Source organism: Peromyscus eremicus, chromosome 7 (genome assembly GCF_949786415.1).
Source record: "Peromyscus eremicus chromosome 7, PerEre_H2_v1, whole genome shotgun sequence".
NCBI lineage: Eukaryota > Metazoa > Chordata > Mammalia > Rodentia > Cricetidae > Peromyscus > Peromyscus eremicus.
The window spans coordinates 21721690-21727352 of NC_081422.1; the positions used below are offsets into that span (position 1 = coordinate 21721690).

The following is a 5663-nucleotide window of genomic DNA, read 5'->3' on the forward strand; positions in this document are numbered from 1 at the left end:
TGTGTGACCCTTAGGGATATGACATTATTTGGGGAGCCTTTTCTAGGTCTAGGTAAGTTGTTTTTGACAAAAGCTAAATCAAAGAGATAAGCACTCATTGAAATCAAAGAGAAAAATTAAGAAAATTTTGGCTAAAGTTCTCATTATAGGATATATATTCTCCACTAAGGTTAGCATGTGGGAAGCTTAGTGTCTGATATGGTAATCAGACAGGGTAGAACCTTCTAGATGTGGGGCTTAATGGGTATTCCTTAGGCTATCAGGTCCATGCTTTTGAAGGAGAATAACAGCTCTTGTGGGACCCTGGTGTCATTTTTATTCTGTGTCTTGTGATTTGAGTTATGACCCCCCCCAACACACACATCTACTCTTACTATATCATCTTCCATGATGCCATCAGCAGAACCATGTTGAAACTAGTTATCTAGCCATCAAATCTCCTGAACTATGAATCAACTAAACTGCTTTTCTTCATGTTATCCAGCTTCAAATATTTTTATACTAACAGAGTCTAATATGTACATGTTGTTTTGGACTGGTTAGCAGTCTTTGTTAGAAAGATGGTGCATGAATACTCAGTGCATAGTTTCAAGAATAAAATCATGCTTGTACTGGAAAGCCTGCTGCAGCATTCAAGAATAACATATGATCCATTACCAGGCATCTCTCTTAACTAGTTGTATGAAGTCAACTATTGGCTTAATATTTTAAATGTGCCTGTACAAATGAAGAGTTAAGGAAGCCTTTCTTACCAAATTGTTATGAATCAAGCAAAGCATTCAATATTCCTTATCTGAAATGCATGGGACTTGACCCGAAGTCATTTCAGAATTTTGAGAATTTTTTAAATTAATATTTTCGCAGCATTTATTGATTCTTGACCTGAGAAAAACTGAACATCTTAAATACTAAGAAATCAGAGGCTTTGACATCCCATCAAAGCTCTAATGGAGTTACTGTAGTTTACAGCTAAAAGGGAACTTAATAACATCATAAATAAGCACATGTGTCCTGCTAGGGACTGTGTTAGGCTCAGGGGTGAGGTGGGGGTCCCTGTGGAGATGAACAAGAGTCACAAGAGGTTCAAAGGACACACATGAGACACCTCACATACATGGAAGAAAGGCACTGAATTACCTGAGAATCACAGGGGGGACGGAGAGAGTCAGGCCGGCTTTGGACCCCTGAAGTTCAAACAGCAGCTGTTTAGAGAAAGGACTCACCTTTAGTGGCACACAGACAGGGAGAGAGCCTGTGGTCCTCAAATCCCAGGCCAGGGCCATCTCTGAATCAATGTCCAGTGGACTGGAGACATGGATGGAGGGTCACTAATGCTCCCCAGGTGGGCAGGATCTTCCCAGAGATGACTAGGGAAAGGGCGTATTAGAGCAGGAAGACACAGTCTGGGGACAGACTGGTCCGATTCTATCTGAGCCATTAAAGACCTGCCACTGTAGAAACTGTACCAACCTCTGCTATACTTAACTCCTGAATGTTCCCCTAAAGACTCGTGTGTGTACAAGGCTAGGTCCCTGGCACCTGGGACTGTTATAAAGTGGTGGAACCTTAATCATATAGGACCTGAGGGGAAGAAAGAAGGAGATTTGGGACCCTGGGACCCTCCTCTCTCTGTCTTTGTTCTTGGCTGCCATGGCCAGGGTTCTGCTCCTGTCAGGATATACTGTGGCACCATAAGCCGTGAGCTAAAACCTCTGAACCTGGGAGCCAGATAAAAATTTCCCTTTCTGAAGATGATTCTCTCAGATATTTTGTCACGGCAACAGAAGACAAGGCAGAATATTATCTGTGACTCATTTCATTGTCTGCAAAATATGACTGATAGGCAGTTATGAGTATTGAATATAGCAGAGTATAAGTGATTAGTCATGGAAGGCACACAGCAAGCACTGTGAGAATTGTGGATGATTGATCTCTATGCGCATGCAGGTGGGATTAGGGATAAGAGGTAATTTATTTATTCATTTATTCATTTGTTTGTTTGTTCATTTGTTTTCAGGCTAGAATTGAACAGCGCCTTTTCAAGAGGAAGTCTGATTTATGTGGCGAGATGTAGAGAAGGGGGTTTGAATGGAGGCTAGAGAGTAGAAGGAATGATTATGCAAGAGAAACAGGTCAACAGGAAGCAAAGAGTGGGCCTGGAATTCTCATGGAAATCTCCAGGCATTGGCATCCATGCTCCCAGTTCACTGACAGGTTCTGAGGTCACAGAGGCCGTAGGTCAGCTGTTCTCAACCTATAGGTTGTGACCCCTTGGGGATCCAATGACCCCTTCATAGGGGTTGCCTAAGATAATTGGAAACCCAGATATTTACGTTATGATTCATAACAGCAGCAACATTACAGTTCTGAAGTAGCAATAAAAATAATTTAATGATGGGGGTCACCACAGCATGTATGGAAAAGTGCCAGCATTAGGAAGGTTGAGAACTACTGCTTTATATAGACTCACACTGGGCACTCTTTCTCCTGCCTTTTATACACAGCTGAAAGTACATGTTCACTTAATCTGTCTTACCTTTAAGAGGGGAGTGTGTGAAGGGTTGACAATAGACACGTGATTGAAGTTGAGTTGTTAAGTCTTTAAACTTAATCTTAATTCCCAATTAGAAAGTGATGCTTAGCCAGATGGATAGAGGCTATCTGGATTCTGCAGAAAAATCCTCCTGAATTCTGTTCCCACGTGAGTACCTGCTCCTGCCTGAAGTTCACCTTGACCCTTGTTACTTTGTTTCTGTCCTCATGTCACAGTAAGGGTAGAGAAGCCTGGTTTCCTTGGAGCCTGGGATTCCCACGTTGTCCCATGGCAGACAGGAGCTGGGACTGTTTACTAGTCAGCTCTGGGTTGCCTTTGCTTTACCTGGATAGAAACTGGGGCTAGGTGAGGAGAAGCTCTTCTGGCACTGGTCCTTGCAACATTTGTGGCCCCTGTGTTTGACAGCAAGAACTGCTAAGGAGCAGACTGCCAAGAGCAGCCAGAGATGCCTTCTAGTATCACAACCCTTGCAGAAGCTCAGGAAGTCACGGCTTCTCAGCCTGTGAGAGTGGAGAGCTTTGCCATGCCTGGGGATTATCTGGATTTCCCAGCTCTAGATAGTGGCCAGTGTTAGAGCTCCTGAGCCTGGAGTCTCTGAGACTCTCTGGACTTAATATGTGGTCACTCTCTGAGATTCTTCCGGTGACCAGGGCCTGCAGTTTTCCTTCCCTGGCTCCTTACTGCCTTCTGTCTTTCCCTGTCTCAGCTCTCTGGCCTCACTCACCTGCTCTTCTACTCTCCCTCCTGTTCCAGCCCTGGCGATTCTCCCAGACTGTTCAGCTGCCTTAGATGTTGCTATAGCTACCATCCAAGCTGCTGCTGCTGAGGTGACATCTATCTCCATTTCTTTGCCACTGATGTTAATTCTGCCATTATTGCTGCTGCCTCTCAGCTGCTGCTTTTGTGGCTCTCCTGTGGTTGTCAAAGCCATGGGCTACACTCTATCTCAACCACTTCCATATGTTAGTTAGCCTTTCAGTCACTCCCATGTAATCACTACCGTCACCTTCGTTTTCTTCATGCTAACATCTCTGTTCATTTTCTAATGATGAGTATCCAAAGAAGGCAAGACAAGCCATCTGTGGGAAGCCTGTTGCAATGGCAGAGAAGGCTGCATGGGAGGGGGTATAGGAGGGGGTCTCCCAAAATAGCCCAAAGTGGGCCAAACACCTCCTTATACATCCAGAAAAGGGGCATTTGCACCAACCACAGAAGACCTTCAGGTCAACGAAAAAACACGTTTATAACAATTGCAGCATGCTCCGTTTATGCCAGTCAAAAGAACCTTTTTTGCTAGACCACCAGGTGAAGTATTTCTCTCTATCGTCTGGATGGATATAGCTTCTGGGTCATCTAGAATTCAACACAAAATATTTGCTATAAACTGAAACCTGAAAAGATCATGACCTGAGCCATATCATCAGGAGCTGAATTTGTGGTGTAGCTACAATTACCATGTAGTTCAAGAAATACGAGGGGTGTTGAGGGGGCTGGCATAAGGGTAGGCTGGATGAGCATCTGACCAATAGTCCTTTGCTCAAGGCAACCAGGGCACCATGGCACCAGGGAAGAGCTCAGTAACTGTCAATCAAGTAGTTAAATTGTCCCAACTCAAACATTTTTGCTTATTTACCAGAAACTAACCACAGAAGTAACTAATATTGACACTACATTTCACAGAGTTTAGTAGTGTTTTCAATAATGTTTAACATCTGCCCAGTGCCCCAGAACCTGGTGGGTCTACCTCATGTGTCTCACAGACACCTTGGTGAACATAGATTGTGTCTGTAGATAGGACTCTAAATTGGGGAGAAGCAGGAACGATTAGATTGGATGCTGGAAATGCTCCACTGAGGAAGGGTAACTGGCCATAGTGAGGGAAGAAGTACTCAGCTGGAGACCCAGAGGCACACACAGTGGTGTCTGCTCTCACTTCTGTGTTTACTTCCCCTTGTAAAGGAGACATTTTGATGTTTTACTTCCAGATTGATTAGATGATGACATTTTCCAGAGCCCCAAGAAGCAATTCCAGTCAGAAGCACCTTACATACCCCAGAGTAAGAACATGAGTGGGATGCGGAACCAGGTGCAGTGTTTGCATTTAGCAACAGACCTCAGAAGTGTCACCAGTTTCCAGTGACCACATAGCTCCATCCTGCTGTGGCCAGGGTCAGTAGCTTCTGGAGCTAACACTGGGATATCAGTCATCATCACTGTTACTGTGCTTGACAGTCTCCCTGAACATAAATGCAAGAGAAGACAGTCTACTAGGAAGACTCACGGAAAAAGAAAGGAAGAAAAGCTGCAAACATCAGGACACACACACACACACACACACACACACACACACTCACATATGCAAAACAACATGAGACAAAAACCTAATAAATAAACTGATAGTTTCTCCAAACCAGAAAACAAACATGAGATGCTGAAATACAAGGAAAATTTTGAGTTCTTTATATAGTCTGGATATTAATCCTCTGTCAGATGTATGACTGGTAAAGATTCTTTCCCACTCAATGGGCTTCCTGTTGACTTAACTGATTGCTTCCTTAGCTGTACAGAAGCTTTTAAGTTTTATGTGGTCCCACTTGCCAGTTGTTGGCTTTAATTTTTGAACTATTCAGAAAATCACTTCCTACACCCATGTTCCATAGGGTCCTATGTTTTCTTTTAGAAGTTGTAGTGGTTTGGGCTTCACACTGAGGTATTTGATCCACTTAGATCTAATTTTGGGGCAGCATGCTAGATACAGTTCTAATTTCCTTCTTTTGAGTGTAGACATCCCATTTTTCTAGCACCGTTTGTTGAAGATGCTGAATTCATTCCAGTGTATATTTTGACCAGTGTCAAACATCAGAAGGCTGTGGTTTCCTGTATTCAGGTGTGGCCTATAATACATCTTGAAATCTAGAATAATAATCCCTACAGTATTGTACCTTTTGCTTAAGATTGCTTTGGATGTCTAGAGTCTTTTCTAGTTGCCTATGAATTTTGGATATTTTTTAATATTTCCATGAAGAATTATGTGGGTATTTTTATTCTAGCTTGGAAGTGGAGGGACTCCTAAAGCCCCACCCCTGGCTAACGAGCTATGGGCAGTTGA

The 5663-nt window shown here is 43.3% G+C and overlaps 1 long non-coding RNA gene across 1 annotated transcript; it reads left to right on the plus strand.

The window, feature by feature from the left end:
- The first annotated feature begins 2626 nt into the window (after window positions 1-2626).
- LOC131914127 (uncharacterized) lies at window positions 2627-5016 on the plus strand. The gene is made up of 2 exons (XR_009380073.1): window positions 2627-2701; window positions 4540-5016. It is a non-coding gene; the product is annotated as an uncharacterized LOC131914127 (long non-coding RNA).
- Window positions 5017-5663: the final 647 nt, after the last annotated feature.